The sequence below is a fragment of the Lutjanus erythropterus genome, chromosome 6 (assembly GCF_056507025.1).
Source record: "Lutjanus erythropterus isolate fLutEry1 chromosome 6, fLutEry1.hap2, whole genome shotgun sequence".
NCBI lineage: Eukaryota > Metazoa > Chordata > Actinopteri > Lutjaniformes > Lutjanidae > Lutjanus > Lutjanus erythropterus.
This window is the reverse complement of record NC_139322.1, coordinates 13252232-13271274: the sequence shown is the minus strand read 5'-3', so window position 1 is coordinate 13271274 and position 19043 is coordinate 13252232. Positions and strand designations below refer to the sequence as shown.

The 19043-nt window shown below is 39.6% G+C and overlaps 1 protein-coding gene across 1 annotated transcript in view; it reads left to right on the top strand.

Moving 5' to 3' along the window:
- The first annotated feature begins 15689 nt into the window (after window positions 1-15689).
- The window catches only part of LOC146324987 (nuclear receptor coactivator 3-like), a 94535-nt gene continuing 91181 nt past the window's right edge, over window positions 15690-19043 (top strand). Inside the window, exon 1 of the mRNA XM_084720686.1 lies at window positions 15690-15809. The gene's annotated coding sequence lies outside the window, so the exon portion shown is untranslated. The remainder of the gene's footprint in view (window positions 15810-19043) is intronic.

Sequence of the window (19043 nt, the reverse complement as noted above, 5' to 3'; positions counted from 1 at the left end):
AGACCAAGCGCTAAGGTTAGTTACACCACTAATGTTAGCTACACTGCTAACGTTGGCTGCTTTAATTGACTGCTAACATTAGCTGTGTCGACTCTGTGTCACAAATTACATAAGATGAAAAAGTTGTAGTTTGTGGTAGGTTTGTCAGTTTAGTGAAGTTTTGTGAGAAACTGCTCAGTGAACTATGTCTCCTCTCTAAAAATATACGTCATCAGTATCAATCTCGCTGTCCCTTGTAATGTTATCTTATGTAGGTGTTTTATCCAGTGGCTCTTGGTCCTATTATCAATGAGGGAGCAAAAGAACAAGCAGACTTATAACTCGTGTGGCTACATTCTGGCAAGAAAAACACACAACTTCAGCAGCTAATGTTAACTATTAAAGGGAAAGTGTCACTTATGTGACCTCTGGCTGTGTAGTCTTTCAAATTACATATCCTCACAGTCTGATACTTAAACAGTATTGCAACAAACAGCAACTTTCCTGACTTGTCACAGTTAGCTACACAGACCAACTGCTAACCTTAGCTATGCAGACCAACCACTATTAGACTAACCACCGTTGTGAGCTCCACAGACCAAACGCGAACGTTAGCTACACCACTATTGTTTGCTACACAGACCAACCGCTACTGAGGTGAGTAATTAAGTTAATATTGAAATATAATCAATATTGAAAACACTGTGAATATTATTTAGCCTAATATATAACATTAGCAGTTGGTCTGTGTTGCTAATGTTAGCGGTGGGTATGTGATGTTCACATTAGCGGTTAGTCTGTGTAGGTAACGTTAGCAGTTGGTCTATGTGGTTAACAATGGGGAGGCGGTCTGGTGGACCACGATGGGACCTTACTTAATACCTGTATTAGGTTACTGACTACATTTGAACAGATAATTAATAACTTACCTTAAGACTACATCTTAAGGTAACCTTACCAACCCTGAACATGGATGGTGAGGAACGAGCACAACGGCGAGAAGAGACACCTGCAGCTCACTGCTAATGTGTTGTGTTGTTTCAGAGTAATGGCTTTTCTCTGGGCAATCAGACAGCATGATGGATCAGTGGGAACCACAGAGGCAGGCTGGAGCTCTGCAGGGTCAGCACAAGGACAGGAGTTCACACACACGCTCTCCATCACACACACACACACACACACACACACACACACACACACACACACACACACTGATGGCTGTATCCCTCAACCCAAACATACATGACCTGAACCCGCTGAGGGTTTTGCTTCAAAAGCAAACTTGCAGAAAGAGTCCAGCAACAGGGATCTGCTAAAGAAAAAAAAGGAAAAAAAATCACCATCCCGCTCTTTTTTTCGTCAATTCCTCCCCTTCATCCAATGAGGATAAATCTCTCGCTGAATCGTCAGTATTATGTGTAATTTCCATATAAATTAGCTTCATTAAAAGGGGAGTACTTTCTTATTTAACGAAGCTCATTTGAAATTCTGTATTTAATAAGACATGCAATCCCAGACTTGCAGACTAATAGCCCACAATTAGCAGGACTGGGGCACGTGTGTGTGTGTGTGTGTGTGTGTGTGTGTGTGCGCGCGTGCGTGCACACGTAATCTCTTAGAAGTATTGTAGTCCCTCTGTGTTATTTTCATTGATTGTCTCAAATGAGCAAATTGGGCAGCAGCTGCTCACCCAGCCAGGTTTACTCGCAGTGATCCATGAAGCATGATGGAGATCTGAGACGTTCACGACCTCACAGCTATTTGTGAGCGAGCAGACGAGAGGGGAGTGTTTGAGAGGTGAGCGATAGAGCAGGTGTAGACCAGTGAAGGGCAGAGTGTGGACTGGGTGGAAACATCTGGACAGATCAGAGGCATGGGAATGAAAAGCAGACGGGAGCGAAGACAAAATGGTAAAGGAAGCGAGAGGAAGAGAAACAGACGGAGAGCAATGTTGAGCAGAGTGCTGTGATTTACAGTAGAGCTGAGCAGAATAATGGAGGAAAGAGAAGAGGAGAGCAGCGTCCTATCAGTGTCCATCAGAGCCGGCAAATTCAAATTAGAGCCTAAGTGGTACAAGTAAAGAGACGAGAAGTGAAATAAAGAGACAACAGTTTCACCCAGGACACCCAATGAGAGGTTCTACAGAGAGCTGTTCTGTGGTGTAATGATTTCACCCAGAACCCCCTCTGGGTGTTTTATCCAGAACCGTTTCAACTTCTAATGGTGCGGACCAGAACCTACCCAGAGGGTTCTGCTGAGAACCTTTTTGTAATTCAAGGGTTCTGTCTAGAAGATGCTGAGAGGGTTCTATTTAGAATCTTTTAATATTCTAAGATTTTTTTTTAGTAGAAAATACTCAGAGAGTTCTACTTGGAATATTTTTATATTCCAAGGATTTTATCTACAACCCACCAGGGGGGTTCTACTGAGAACATTTACATATTCCAAAGGTTTTATCTAGAGCCCACAAAGGGGGTTCTATCAAGAACCTTTTTGTTTTTCATGTTTTATAATGGTACCATTGATGAAAGTGATTTCAACAATCCTTCAAGAACTGTTTCTTCCAAAAAAAGGTTCTTTGAATGAAAAGGGTTCTTAATTCCATTGTTAATCTTGCAAAGAACCCTTGACAAACCTGGGTAGAACCTCAGCTCCTCAGAGAGAACCCTTTTGGAACCCTTATTTCTACGTGTGTAAATGACTGGAAAAAGTGATGTTAGTCTGTATATTTTTGTCCAGCATCACCCGTCATTAAATTTCCCCACAGCCACTTTATTCAGTGTCAAGCTTTTGACCATTTACTTTATGCATGTTTACATTTGTCTGTTTTAATCAGACATTCCATTTCAGTCATTTAATCAGACAGTGCATTTAGAGCAAACTCTTATTTAGTGGCAGCTTTGTAAAAAGCAAAATACTTCTTGATGTAACTTCTTGATGGGGGAAAGGCAAATGGAAAAAATAACAGCTGGAGACAAAAAACTTAAAAGACTAAAAATGACTGCTTATGTGTGGAGATTCGTTAATAGCAAAACAATTGAAAGGGCATAAAGCAGATTTAAATGGAAATCAGTCTTCAAGTCAAGATTTGCGGAAGCACAGGGACAGATTTATAAGCACAGAACAAGTTCTGATATTAAGCAGAGACAGAGTTGAGTGCAACAGATGTTTTGATCTGTAAAAGAAATGCTGTTACAAGTGAAGACGTAGGGCTTCGTTTCCTTCGTATCCTGTTGCACACTTTCAGTTTTGGAAGTTTGTGTCCAGTCCAAGGAATTAAAATCCAATGGATTTGAAACTGATGTCTAAGTGTTGTGGCCAAGTCACGCCAGCATTTAAAACAGCAACTTCACAGTGAAATAAATTCACGTTGATGGAACTGTCACTAAAGTGCAGTGTGTTTACTATGATAGTTAAGTTTAACTTCTGACAGGTAAATTCACTCAATTGACCAACTGCAAGCTGTCCTGACAGTGCTGACTTTTGAGTGGGCGAAGAGCCAAATTGGCCAATTAGCTGTAAACCATCCAGTTTTATTTAATTTCCTCCGTCAAAGTATAACCTACTACACAAAAGAGAAATGGTTTGAAGGTTATGAGACTGGAGTTCATTGTACAAACACATCTTTTTGATAAATTGTTTGAACTTACTCTCCTGCCGGCAACAAAGCTAACCAAGCTATCAAACTGTCAGTTTTAGCAAGCTCGTTAGCTTGAAGAGCCACCTGTAGACGCCTAGACGCCTATAAACACCTCATTCTAAGGTAGCTGAAACAGAACGATTCTCATTTTCAGGAGATTATAAACTAAAGAAAACATATGTCATATTCTGCCAAAAAAAAATCCCTGTAAATCTCTCACACTGTACCTTTAAACACCAGACCCAAAGATACCAATTATTCAGTCCAGTAAGAGCTGCACCGCTAGCGTATAGGCCACATAATTATTCAGACTTTGCATTGTGATGACATCATCACTTTTCTGGGCTCAAAGAGAGTTTCACAAATATAAAAACTTCATAGATCAAAAATTCATGATAGAAAGAGTCTTCATTGTCCGTCTTTGCACTTCACTGTTTCCTGTCAACAGTTTTACAGATGTCTCTTTTATAATGGTGGCTTATGCAGGAAAAGCTTTATGGGCCATCTGTAAATGTTTTGCTGCAATACCGCAAGTGGCCACTGGGAAAATTTGGAAGCAAGGCTGAGATGTGACGCCGTATCTCGCATTAAATACATCCATGGTGACTAGCGTTAGCATGTTCCTGTCATGCAGAGATGTTAGCCATTAGCTCACCATCTATGGTAGTTCACCGTGTGAACTCTGTGAACAGTCAGTATGTCACCAAGCTGCTAGCATCATCTGTGAATATGTGCAGATGAACTTTGCTCAGATACATTTCTTAAAGGGACAGTTCACCCTAAACATCCCCCTGGCCTATGGTGCTAAATTTATCTTTCGAGATTTTTTTAGTTGTGAGTTGCAGAATTTTGGAGTTGGAGAAGAACTCCTCTCTTTCTGTAGTAGAATCAACCAGAATTATTTTAGAACCTACCAGAACTACTTTCTCTCTACTAGAAATAGAGTCTGCACACAACAAGTCATGTGGATTGTCTTGAGTGACCAGGTCATGATTTATCTATCTCCAAAACTCTGCAACTCACACCAAAAAAATCTAGATGGATGAATAGCACCACAGGTGTATTTTTGGCACATGTATTTTTGATTCTGTCGTGAACTGTCCCTTTAAAGACCCAGTCACATCAGTTTCTGGTGTGGCTCCACTCTCAGTAGCCTAATGTTACCTCACAGTGCAGTCCATCGTCTTTATCAGTGTCTCCAGACACAACAGTGAAATAGACAGATATGAGTTTTTAGAGCCAGCATATAGATGTGTCTTTATAAAGCTTATCCAGAAACTGATTTCTTATCAAGTCTCTTCTCAAGTTCATAAAAACTTAGACTTTGCCAAAATTGCTGGGGAAAACTATGAGAGCACATGTTGAACTGAGTGAACATAAAATCAGGATTTTGGACTCAGCACTTGTTTCACGCTTCCAAATCTGTCCCTGTGTGCTCTCAAATCTAGATTGATTACAGCTTGAATTTGGTCTAAGCCCACTTGCACAAGTTTTGCAATTAATAAACTGCCCTACATATAAGCATTATGTTTATGAGAGCTTTTGTACTATTGTGGTCAGTCTTTGCTGCCTATGACACCATGTGGCATATTGCAGTGTCAGAGTGAGCCAGTGAAGACCTCAGATATGGAGTCAACACGTGCCACTTTTGCCTCAAGCGTTCACATGTTCATGGAAATCAACAAAAATGTGGAGGGAGCATGAATATGATTTATGCATGTTCTGTAGACTGTGTGGAATGTTTTCTGTGTGAATGTGAACATGCAGCTGTGTCATAACAAGCTGTGCATATGGAACATGAGTCTTTACACACCTACAGACATGTGCATGCTCACACACACACACACACACACACACACACACACACACACACACGGCTCCGCCGCAACTGGGACAGCTGACAGCACTGGCAGGGTCACGTGTGTTTATACAGTCTCATCTGTTCCTCCATCGCCTGAACTCTCTCGGTAACACTCGGTTTGTGCACTCTTCCACGGTGGCGATAAACACACAGCGCCACGCTCCATCCTCCCCTCTCACTTATTCCTCCACCTTTGTGGGGTTTGTTTTTCAAAACAGCAACTTTTTCATCAACTGAGGATTTCCAAACAGTGATTCTAAATCTGCCCCGTTTTTTTTTCTTTGTCTGCTCACTCATATATTGATTTTACATAGGATGATTGGAGGCAGAGGGAAATGTAAATGGGACTGGGCCATGTGCTGGATTCATAAATGTATGGCATTTCCCTCAGGTTTAATTTTTCTTCCTTTATTTATGACCAGACCTGCTTGTTTTTCTCGATTACTCCTGTGCAGTTTCTCTCCATTTTAAATGAAATGTTATACATTATGTGTCCATGTGAGCGCTAATAAGCTGACTTCAAACTGTGCCTACATTAGTCGAGGTCACCTCTAAACCTCTGTCTTCAGGCAGGTTCCTATATATGTAGGTGTGTGTGATGTGCTGTCACCAGCCAACTGGGTGCTTGACTAACCATTGTTACAAGCTGCCATGTTTTCAAAGATCACCCTGATGTAAGCCCTGTGCTGTGGGAGAGGGACTCTGCAGCAGGTGATTAAAACTGACCAGAACATCATTGGTACCCATGTACCCAGCAGCATCAATAACTATGTTTACATGTACACTAATTTTCCACTACTATTCAGAATATATATAATATAAATTATATATCTACATTATATATGTAATATTCAGAGTTTGATACAGGTCAAGTAAACAGCATATTCCATTTGGATATCCTGAAAATAAAATTAGGCTTTATCCTGAATATAGCCTTTTCCAATTAAGACATGTGGGATACACCTTTATTAATCAGGTTATTAATCATTCTTTGGACTGAATACAGTGCATTCAGAATATAAGTCTCAAATGGGGGTTTTACTGCAGTTTGCAACACACAGCCTCCAGTCTGTTTAGGGTCAGCTCTGTTCGCTGTAAACAAACCAACCAGCCAACAGTTTGCCCAGCTGGGGTGGCGATGCATGCGCAAAAGAAAAGCCCACATTTTTTGGTTGGAAGGAGAAAAAATGGCTCAAGCGGTTCCCACTGTTCCACACTTCCATAATATACATGATATGTAAATGGGAATATAGTGGAATATTCATTTTCATTAGCCATGTAAACAACTTAGTATGAAAGTATGAATATTGTTAAGTTTTTTTTGGTTTAAAGGGGGGAAATTATATTTTGTAAATGTAAATGTAATGCCGCAGTTTGACAAGAGATACAGAAGTATCTGCTGCTCTAACACCAGACTAAAGAGCGGCCTTTTCCCTCAGGCTGTGTGACTGCTTACTTCATCCTCAGCAGTCTTCTATGTAAAATAATTTGTTTTATTTTTATTTTTATGTCTTATTATTTATTCAACCAATCTACTGTATAGATATATGCACAGATTGTGTGTATAACATTTGTTTTTGTGAGTAGCGAAAAGGGAAGTTATAACTCCCCAGAATCATTATTCATAGTGTATACATTCACATACATGGTACATGCAAATAGGGCTGCACAGAAAAATGATTAAATAATTGATTTATCTACCAATATTTCCTCTATAAATCATTTGGCCAATAAAATGTCACAAAATAGTGAAATATGCTCAAGTTGATGTCGTCAGATAGCTTGTTTTGGTATTTTGATATTTTTGCTTGAATAATTACTTGAACAATTAATCAATTACAAGAAGAAGTCGCTGATAAATTCTCTGTCAGTCAACTTGATGAATCAACAAACTGAATAATCGACTAATCATTTCAGCTCTGCGTACGAGCATGCAGCATTTTCCACATATGGGCTGCCTCTTTTCTCTCTCCATGTCTCACATCTGTGTGCATGTGTGCGTGTGTGTGCGTGTGCGTGTGTGTGTGTGTGTGTGCTCGTAGCTGTTCCACTACCCTCCTGAAGCCTCGTCTCTACCTGTTTGGAATCTTAAACAGCTTCCCTGTTCCTCTCACCTTCCCACAACTCTCCCTGCAGTCCCCTAAATTCTAACTGAGGGATAGTCTCAACAATGAACTGTTTGTCTGCTGGTAAATGAAGCCCGATCATTGTCTGTCCACTCCATAACCATCTAATGGATTGATATTAAGCACTAAGTGTGTTTTATTGTATCTGTGCTCCACACTGAGGTGCTCGTACAGTACGAGAGGCTGTGTTTGGTGTGTGCGTGTGTTGTGTTTCTTCACATTACATTTCATTTTCTGCCATTTCCGTTTTCTTTTAGCCTCGGGCAACACTATGGAATTTTCCAAATGATGCACAATAAGTACCATAATAATGTGGTTTTAAATATTGTGGAGCTGCAACCTGAAGCCAGCTGGCTGTACAAAAACAATTCTCCACTGTTTCACTCTATCAGGAACAGGCCTAATGAATTAAAGTGTTTCACTCCAGAATGCAGCCACTTAAAAGAACCCATGCAGTTATTCTCAAAGGCTGTTCACATTTCCAAAGTATATATTCAAATGAAATTATTTGCAAGCAAAGGTCTGAAACAACTCTGAATTCCAATAATAATCCTATTACAGCCTTGTCGTTCATGTGGTAAAAACTGAGTCTCAGTTTTTTAAGAATGAAACTCCACAATTACGCTGGCAGTCCCAAGAGTAACTGATGTCTATTTAAGGATCATGCCAGTGGTTTTGCCCTCTTTTAGCCCAATTATTACAAACACACTTTACATTACTGCCAACTATTGTCCAAACCATATGGTAATGTTTTATAATTGTGAAAGTCTTTTTCCTACCTTCCAGGCAGCCATTATTTCCTCTCATTTAATATGGAATGAAAGCCAACTTGGGCTTTGTAGTTGAGTGGCTAAAATATGCAAAAACACTGTTATAGCCCTTTAATGAATAGAAAAGAAGACATTGATAAAACAGTGATCAGTGTATTTATATCAGTGTCAGTTATAAAATAGTCTCTATGGTGACAGTAGTGTTCACTTGAGTTAGCGAAATATGCTGAATCTAAAGTCAGAGTTTTCAATGTCACAAAGTCTTTTAACCTGGTTACATCACCATGGTAACATATACTACACACCTAACCTGCTTTTGAGGAGGTTATGCTCAGAGTTTCAGATTAATTGTTTTTGAAAAGCACCACCATTTCACAAATTCATTTCTCAGCTGAGGGAATATGTTATATACAATCAACCTGTTGAGCCACACATTAGTAATGTCAACAAATGAGGCCGTGCAGTTACCGCAGTGCAAACAGATGGATCGTGTTCCTGCAGGAAGATACAGGCATTCAGGTGATGATGCTGATTTTTTCCCCATTTACTTTAATATTAAAACACTTAAGATTTTACACACATATATAATGAATACACTAAAAGAATGAAGCAGCTACAGACCACTTTGGATAATGTTTTTATGCTGGATCCTGATTTGCTGTCAGGTCCATTTTACAGGGCTGATACTGCAGCTAATAGAACACAGGTTAGAAAATTGATCAGAAGTACTGGCATTTATCACAATTATCAATCAATAAATAAATAAAATTAATTTAATTTTGATTTGGCCAAAAACTAAAATTATTTCAACGATATTATCCTACATATTTACACAGTTGACAATTTTCTGCCAGCAACAGTGTTGCTTTTTGCCACAATAGTTTTTTTCTTTAGATTCTTTGCTCTTCATGATAATAACCTGTTCCTCTAGACTGAAGTAGTCGGCACACCCCGTTTTATGGGAACGCACACTTTGCCTAATGAAGAAAACCTGAGTTAATCATGATCGTGATACCTGTTCTATCTAACTGGAGCTTTCGGTTTTGTCGAGCCCGGCTATGTCAAACTTGCTTCAGAAAATAGTCCTCTGCACTACTGTGAGAAGTTTATAGGTCAACAAAAACAAATTTTTGGGGGGGTGTTGAAAAAGCACCTCAGCGTTCAGTTAAATGACATAATAATTTCCCTGCTGATGTTTTCAACTTTAGGGAAATGCAATACAGCTTTCAGTGAGTCTTTAATAATAGAAAGCAGATAAAGTAAAATTGTAATTATACTGTGTTTATGTTTTTGTGATCTTGGGTTCATGCATTACAGTATTTGACTGTTACAGTTTTCCAACATACAGTATCTTTCCTCTGTCATTGTGAGTTTATTTTACACTCATACATAAAAGATATAAATAGTCAGTATAGAAAAGCACATCTCACCTTGACATTCACCTACAGCACAATAATATAATCTAAACTGACTATGATACTCAATACTATCATCTACACTCTCTCTTCTCTCTTTGCAGCCTTTTACCTGCATTTAGCTTTTATACTTGCAGTTCAGTCTGCCATTGGACCTCAAATGTGCTCTAATTTCTTTTAAAGGAGGCTTAAAATGTCTCTAAATCCTTTGGCTCGGACTTATCCCTGCATGACTGTCTCTGAGTGTATGTGTGTTTTACAGGGTTACAGTGTGACATGACGCATACACATTGCAAATGCATGAAAGTGATAAATTTGTTATTATTATCAGTTTTATTGCTGTATTACATTTTTCAATATGATGAGCAATATTACTTTTCAATTTCAGGTGCAATGTTGCACTCATTATCATGTGCAATATTACATTTCATCACATTTTTTGCTTCTTTCATTCTATTACTATTCTATTAGGTACTGTTGCTTTGCATTTACTCCTTTTACACTTTATATTTTATATTTCACTTTATATTCAATACTCTACTGTTTTCTACTGTTTTTATTCTATGTTACTGTAATTTTGGAGCAATCTCTGGCACAAGAATATCCTTTGCAATTCGTAAAGTTTTATCTTAAAAGTTTTCAGGTTATACTAAAATGTGCTTGACTTATTTTTTTTTTCAGAATTATTAGGAAATTAATTTCTAAGATTTTAGTAATGTCAGCTTTGCTTTCCAAGAACATTCATATTTTTGCATCCCTCACCGAGTTATATTCTAATCACATTTCCTTCTCCTTAGCCATTCTCATAGTTTTGCCTGATGAATTATGCCTGACCCACGAGGCTAATTGCTTTAAACCTTCTCCACAACCCTATTTCAACATTTTCTACTCTCTGTAGTGTCTTACGTTGTTCTCCTTCTCCATCTTCTCTCCCTCTCTTACTTTTTGAGTGAAACTGGTACCTTATTTTCACTCCCTCTATGTTCCTTTGAGCTCTAACACTTCCTCTCCTCCTCCATCACACTGACAACTCCACACTTGCTTCTTCTCTTTTTGCTTTTCATACTTTGTGCTTCTTTAACACCTATAGGTTTTCCCAGCTACCCCTCTTTTTGGGCAATAGGCACCATTTGTCATTATCTGTGATCTTGTCTCTGCATCGTCTTAAACTGCCTTAAACTAAACTCCACTATCTCATCATCTTGTCTCACTTCTCTCTCACCTTCCTGTTCTCATCTTCTTTCATTCCCACTGTCATTGACACTGCAGGAGCCTCACTCACTCGGCGTGTGTGCGTCTGTGTGTTTTTGTATGTGTATCTATCCATCTATCTGTGCTCTCGTCCGCCTGGCATCACCATAGTGACGGATTTCAGTGCTATCTGTCCCTGCCTTGTATATCTTGGCAGCCGTCAGGGTGCTGTGCCGACGTGTCCCAGTTCATAGGCCACCCGGCTCCAACGTCACCGGTCCTCGATGACCCTGCCAGCTCGCATATGGAGCCCACATATGGGCTTCATCTATAAGAGATAGGTGGCCTGAAGGAGCCACAGCCCCTCCAGTGAAACAAACCCCGTTCACAGAAGGCTGGCTCCTGCTAAAAGGCTGCAGGATGTGAAGTGACATTTTAGCATTTGTCTGTTTCACGAGGAAGAAAAAAACTGACTTTTGATAGAAAACAGCCCTTTTCCTTGTCTCTGTAACACAAACTGCCACACATTATACTCTAACATCACAACATTCAAAGAAACAGCTTCTTTATTGTGACCTACAGTATTAATTTTCAAGACTTTTTCTGTCATCTTATTCACCCAAGTGCTCCATAGAAATTGATATGCTGTTAATGTTATTTTTTAATGCCCGAGTCTGAGGACGTCTGTCACAAAGTGAATCAGTTGAGACCAAAATATGTCAACTTTTCTCACCCTTGACATAAAAATTTCTTATGTGAAGCTGTGACACACTCAGTACTTTGAACATTTGCACTGCTCATTTTGCACTTAATTATGTTTGTCTGTACATATTCTGTCTATATTATACAAACAACCGTTTATACACACTCCCTTGCCAACTCTGCCAACTTCCAACTTATTTGATGTATTATACATACATACTGTACACATACACACACACACACACACATACTGCCGACATAGTTATAGCGTGGTAGTTTATACCTGCACCTATCTGTAAATAATATTTCCCTCTTTTTTTGCATAGGTGATTAGATGCCAGCTGCATTTCATTGGCTTTCTACCTGTGCTCCTGTACAATGAAAAAAAAGTTTAATCTTATCTATCCAATCTGAATTTTGAGTACTTGCATATCTGCATGATTAATAACAAATTACATGAAATATTACCATATCACATATGCTGCACATATTATATTATCACTGGGGGTGAGCAATATATTGACGTTATTGATACTGCGATATGACAGAGGTTACCAAACTTTCCCATGCAAAGGCCCCCCAGATAGCATCAGCTAATGACCGGGGCCTCGTGTTTGTAAGATTAAAACCACAAGTCCACTTGCACTCATTCTTACGTGTATCAGTAATTCATACTTTATGTATGCTGCATCATACTTGTGAGTTTTACTTAACCGGGTGTTCTTTGGATTTTGTGCAGCTCAGCCTTTTTGTTAGCTGGGCTCGCCTGCTTCTCACGTCTTTTCCTTTTTCGAAAACGTGTCCATTTTTGTAAGGAAATACTCGATTTCAGGAGCAGAGCAGCTTTTGTGCAGACGGCAGGTGTTAGTCCAGGTCATCACTGACAGCTTATGACATGATCAATGATGTTTTGACTGGCAGGCAATTAGAAAGATGAGCACAGCAAATAAGATTTATACATGTTATATATTATAAATGATATTGTATTTTGCCGAGGCCTCCCAGCACTCCCTGGAGGTTTAGATTCTGGGTATTGTTTTATTGTGATATGGTATAAGTGTTGTCTTTTCCTGGTTTTAAAGGCTTCATTACAATAAAATTATGTAGTTTTTTGAACCTACCACACTTTTCTAGCTGTTCTACTATTTTCCTTTACTCACTTTGACATTATATCCACATTGCTGATGATTATTGATAATATTAATATTTTGTGAATGCACCAATAGTCATCCCTACTACAGTATTGTTGCAATATTGATCTAAAAGTATCACCGCATCATTACTCATACATTGCATATTTCTCACAGCAGCATAATCTACAGTATAATAGTTACAAAAGTATTCAAATAACCTAAAATAGATATAAATTAGAGATGAAACACTTAGTTACAGACAGACAATGAACTATTTTGATAATAAATCAATCTGCTTCTGTTTCCATAAAATGCAAAAGGTGGTACAGGCACACCATGAGATGAAATAATATGATTAACAAGTCAAGAAAGAATGATTCAAATATCATAAAATTTCCATCATAAAAGTCTTTTCTTGTGAAATGTTGCGTATTTGTGCTCCTCAGGGCCATAAAACCTATTCAAACAAAAGTCTGAGAAGGAACAAAAAAAAAACACTTTCCTTTAAGTGGTCATAGCTCATAAAATTATATATTGTTTGATCAGCGTTCACAGGTTAACTTGCTCAATATTGAAGAATCACAAGCCATAAAGTTTGAGAACCACTGCTATAGATAACATGAAAAATCAGCCCATATTGAAATATCATAAGGAACAGACAAAAAGTTATTAGGCTATAAATAGGACACTTAAAGATGATCACAGAAATGATTTGCCTTGATCCATAGATTCAATTTAAAGGCTCATACCAGTGTTTTGTACCTTTTAGGTGTGATTTTCTTTCTGACCGTTTTTGAAGCATGCTGTGCAGCTTTAGAAACCTTTCTATGCAGCTGTAGGTTTCCATTAATTTCTGTGCAGCATGAAAATCGTGTAGCAGACATTTGCTGAAATTGTCGTCAGTCTGGTTTTGTCACAGTGGCATGATTTTTGCATGGTAATGTCATCAAAGCACCAACTGATTTCTAAACTCTGCACTGTGACACCTCCTGACAATAATGTTCTAAAACCATTGACTGTATGGATGAAATGACAGCTCTGCAAAAGTGAAGCCAAAGCCAGATCGATAAATACAAAGATGTAAAGGGTTTTTTTTGTTTTTTTTTTAATGACCAGCTGCACAACAAATGAAGAAAACGAAAACCAAAAACAAAAGTAAGGAAATGATGAGCATCTTCAGTATGGCTAAACTGAAAAGGGTGGGTGGACAAAATGTCATATTCTGCAGTATCCTGCCAGTGATGAAGCTTGCCAAATTATATTTTATTTGGCTTTTGTGTGCTCTAAGAGTGAAACTCTTTCTCTTGATATGTTTATCTGTGAAATGCACTTCAAATTAGTGAGTCTGAGTTCAGTCACAGCCTGTTTCACTGCCTTCCAGACTCTATTAACATATTGCTCAGATTAACTGTTATAAACATCTACTCCTTCAAAAAGATTATCAACGATATCCTACAACTCATAAACAGACATGAAATCATTTGGCAAATATTCAGTATTCATTTTAACTCTAATAAATGTGAAACAGGAAAACAAAAACAGATGTTCCAGACTGGAATGGGAATTTTACAGGAGAACTTGCTGGCTGTAGCATTTTTGGGGGAGAAGCCAGCATAGACATTGAGAAGTAGAGGTGCAGGGGATGTGACAGTGCTCTTTACTGAGCCCACTTAATGCTGGAACAGCCCATCTGATTTCCCCAAATTGACAACAGGCAACCACCACTTCCCCCAAACCTCTGAAGTGGATCGGTCCACTCTTGTCAGAGATCAAGTGGGAAATAATCAAATGAAATCATGACAGAGGGAGCAGAGTTTGATTCAAAAATACAAATGAAATGAGCAAAGGACCAAAAAAAGCAATAAACCGCAGATCAGGAGAGGTCAGAGAGAACCACATTTACACCTTTTTTTAGTCTTTCCTCTGACATTAATTTTGATTATCGATCAATCTGTTGATCATTTTCTTGACTAATCAATTAAGTTGTTCGGTCCATAAAATGTCAGAACTTTTTGAAAAATGTTGATCACTGTTTCCCAGAGCCCAATATAACATCCTCAGATGCCTTGTTTGAGTAAAGATACCAGAGAATATTCACATTTAAGAAGCTGGAATCAAAGAATTTGTACTTTTTCCTTAAAAAACAGTCTGTGATTAATTTGCTAATCGATTAATTGTTGCAGCTCTAAAGATATGACTATTTGATCCAGACAAAAGCAGGTATACAACTGAGTGATACAATCACTTTTTAGAGAATCACTTTTTTGTCAAAAATTAACTGAAATTGCCTATATTTACAGTATATACAGTAAATATATTAGATATTTCTCGTATAAGGATTCTTTGGTTTAAAAAACAACATCTGCTTTAAAGTGTTAGTGCTAATCCCAGATGACAGTAAAGAGGACGCCACTGGCACATAAACGAGACTTTCATTTGTCCAAATGGACCAACTCATGGTTATCAGACAGTGATAAGACCTTCGCGTCCTGATTTGCTCTCAAGTTTAGCCTGTCTACTTATTTAGTGCCACCCCCTCTGAGCCAAACGCCTTCTTTTTGCTAGAAACTCTGGAAACAGTGTCTGTCTGAGCCTCGGAGCTCCATCAAGCAAATCAGTCGGTCCTGAGTTTAACTGAAAATACACGCCGTGGCATCTCTCCGCGATCTGACATCCGTCTGTAGGCTGCTAGACAGACAGTGCCTGCCCCCCCACCCCCTCCCCCGCACCTCCACCTCCACCTCAACCTCCCCCCCTGCGGTGGTGGAGTCTGCCTTGTAGTCCGCATCCGGGTTGGACGCCGGAGCAGGAAGAGCGGCGCTCCGTTCGAACGAACTGCGTTACCCAGAAGCACCCGCGTTGCCTCAACTTACAGAACTGGCTTCTTGGGCTTCGGGAGTGTTTCCCATTTAAACAAACAGTGCTGAAGATGGCGGAGAGTTAATGGTGTAAAGAAGAAATTATCGATCCGGTAGAGAGATACGTCCACAAGGTAAGCTAGCGCTGCGTGTTTGCTAACGGTCGGATAATTTAAACGGACTTTGAATTTGGTTTGAATTTCGATAGAGGACAGAAATGTAGTGACTTGGGCTCCCAGCAGCGGTGCACACACACAATATTGGCATCGGTACGGTGCGGAGAGGGCACAGTGCATGGTCATTTAGTCCGTGACAGCAAAGATTTACTCACCTGTGCATGACGGTGATGAAGAGCATGTTAGCTGTCACGTATTTAGCTGCTGGGAAATGAATGAACGTTTAGCAGGTTTGTTAAACTTATCACGCGAGCTGTTTAGAGACAGTTTACGCACAAGCTGCTGGATCACAGAAGTGTTTCCAATAGATAACAGTACATCGGGAAGTTTTCAGGAGAGCATGCACACTTTGCACTCGCACAAACACACGCAAATAAGATGACGGGTAACTATTTTCTCTTGCTTTGCACCGACTGTCCGTGATAATCGGTAACGTGGAGAAACTGTCCAACAGCTGAGCCTGACGCTGTCCGAACATGCGGGCATTTGCAGCGAAATGTTTGTTGATCAAGTGCATGCCAGCGCGCTCGTGTGCGTGTTATGTGCACGGTGTTTTAAAGATGCCACTGGGTTATTTTACTGGTTTTATTTTACTGGTTTCGTTACATGCGATGCGGGAAGGGGCAGGCAGGCAGGCAGGCAGACGATGCTGACTGTCTGTCAGTCAGTCACCCAGCAGGCTGCCCGGAGCGATAAAAAAAAAGTGCACCGACTCTCCTGTATGTCTCCAATGTGCGAGTCAGTTCACTGAGTGATCTATGCATTGACTATAAATGTGTGAGGTGAAGGAGTGATCGTGTTTTTTCCTTCTTCATAACCCTCTCCTGTCATCGGCTTCATCCTCAGTCATGTGTCTCACTGTATATCTGCAGGGGGCAGCAGCGTGGCCCTGTGCATGCACACTGTCCTGTAACCCTGAAGGTCCACGGTTTGATCCCTCAAACAACCAGCGTGGATAAAGTGTGTGCGCGCATGAAAAGCACCATGTCCTTGAGCGTGACACCAGAGCCTTACTACAATACCTGCTAGTGCTGGATAATAGCAGTCTGCTCTCCTCAGTGTGTGTAAACAGTGGTTGAATGGGAGTGATGCAGATGGTGTGTGTGTGTGTGTGTGTGTGTGTGTGTGTGTGTGTGTGTGTGTGTGTGTGTGTGTGTCAGTGTGGACAGGTGAGGGATGCCAGGATGAGTTAATTACACTCAGGTCGATGTCTAAATTTAGAGCTGTTTGCAGCTCCGTTTTGTGGCTGATAAAGGGTGCAATTAACGATTATTGTCAATATTTATTAATCTGTCACTTTTTCATTTCTAAAATTTGCAAAAGTTGTTTAGAAATACTAGAGATGCATTAAGAATAATGAGAAATTTATATGATCTATTATTCAGATGATTAAATTATAGCTGTATATCTATAATATCTGATTTAACAGATTGTGCATTTAATGTGAATTAAATGAAACTAAATACTCCTGTAAAGGTGTATTTGTGAAGTTTCTTGATGTACCTCACAAGTAAAATAAATTTCACATTCAAAGAGTCAGGACTGTCAAATTAAGTGATTTTTTTTATATATATATATGTATAGCCCAATATCTCAAATCACAATTTACCTCAGGGAATTTATAATTTGTACACTGTGTCACACTGTCTATCCTGTAAACCCTAGAAGAAATAAGGAAAAGCTAGTCCCCCAGATATTTTCAGTGTTGATTAATCTGTCAATCATCACATTTAAGAGGCTGGAATCAGAGAAATTTGACAGTTTTTTCCTTAAAAAATTAATCAAATTCAAAATTTTTGCAGTTAATTTATTAGTTGACAACTAATCAATTCGTTGCTGCAACTATAAACTCAAGATTACTGTCATTATTGATTACCCTGTCATTAATTTTCATATAAGAAATATGAAAAAATATTTTAATCAAAAATAAATTATTAGTTTAAAAAAAGTCTCTCAGGGCTGCTACTGCAGATTTTTTCATTATTGATTAATATGCTGGTTGTTTTTATGAGTAATTGTCAAAAAGTTTGCCCATTTTTGAGAAATGGCCCATTTTCTGGAGCCTAATGTGAGCAGCAAATACTCACATGGGAGAAGAGGTTCTGATTGATAAATGACATATACGTAAACATTCATAACCAGTTATTTGTAAGGGACAAGTACAGAAAAACACTGACAGTTGCAGAGGCAGTGCCACATGTTCTGTGTATTCTAGCCAAAGCTAATTTCTCACACCAGCTCCTTGCACCCATGGATGGATAGATCCATAGATGTTCTTAATCCCTTTTTGAGTATGTTAATGAACCTTTTTTCTTCTGAAATTTTTACTCTCAAAAAGTAATAGCCAAAGTCTTAACAGAGGAAATAATATGGTTTAAATATACTGTTTCTCTTGCCTATTCTGTTTATTTTACTGTTCTGTTGTGAATGCATTCCTTTTAATAAATGTTGCAGTGAAAATGAGGTGAATTGTTTGAAAGCAGAAAGCCTCGCTGGGCTGCTTGTTAAGGGGTTTAACCAGTAGTTGATTATCAGATTTCTTGGCGATTCATTTTCTGTTGATCGTTTAATCAACCCATCGTTTGAGCTCTATGTCTGAACTGTCTGTCTGCTGCCCAAGTGGAGGGGTGTGGCGGTGAGAAGCCCTCGCCTCGTTCCTCGGCACCCTTCTCCTGACAGATTTACAGTCAACTCTGTGGCCCGAGTCTCTGCACACGTGCAGACACACACGCGCCTACAACCCGCTCACAAGGAACCAAATGGACTGGGAGGGGTGCGGGCAAGCTGCTCGGACCCGTTAGGCACCCATTAGGGGTCTTCTTCTTCTTCTTCGCCGAGCTGATGGCGGGATGAATGCGTGGATGAGGAGGAGGAGGGTGACAGTGATGCATGATGTTTGCTGAATGGGGAAAAAGGGGACAGAGGTTAGCAGGGGATGCTGGTGACTGGGTCAGGCGCTGGGGGCAGGGCTCACGAGGCTTAGTGGGAGGGAGGCAGGACCTCACACACCAGCCTGGGAGCATGGGAAGCTCTGTCTGTGTGTGTGTGTGTGTGTGTATGGAGGAGGAGGGGGTGTCCGCCAAGGGGAGGGGCTCAGGTGGAGTCTCTTGCTGGAATTTTACCTGACATTTTTGTCTTTTGCGTCCTTCCTAGTCTTTTGGTGATTGTGTTCCTGCTCTCCTCGACTCCGCT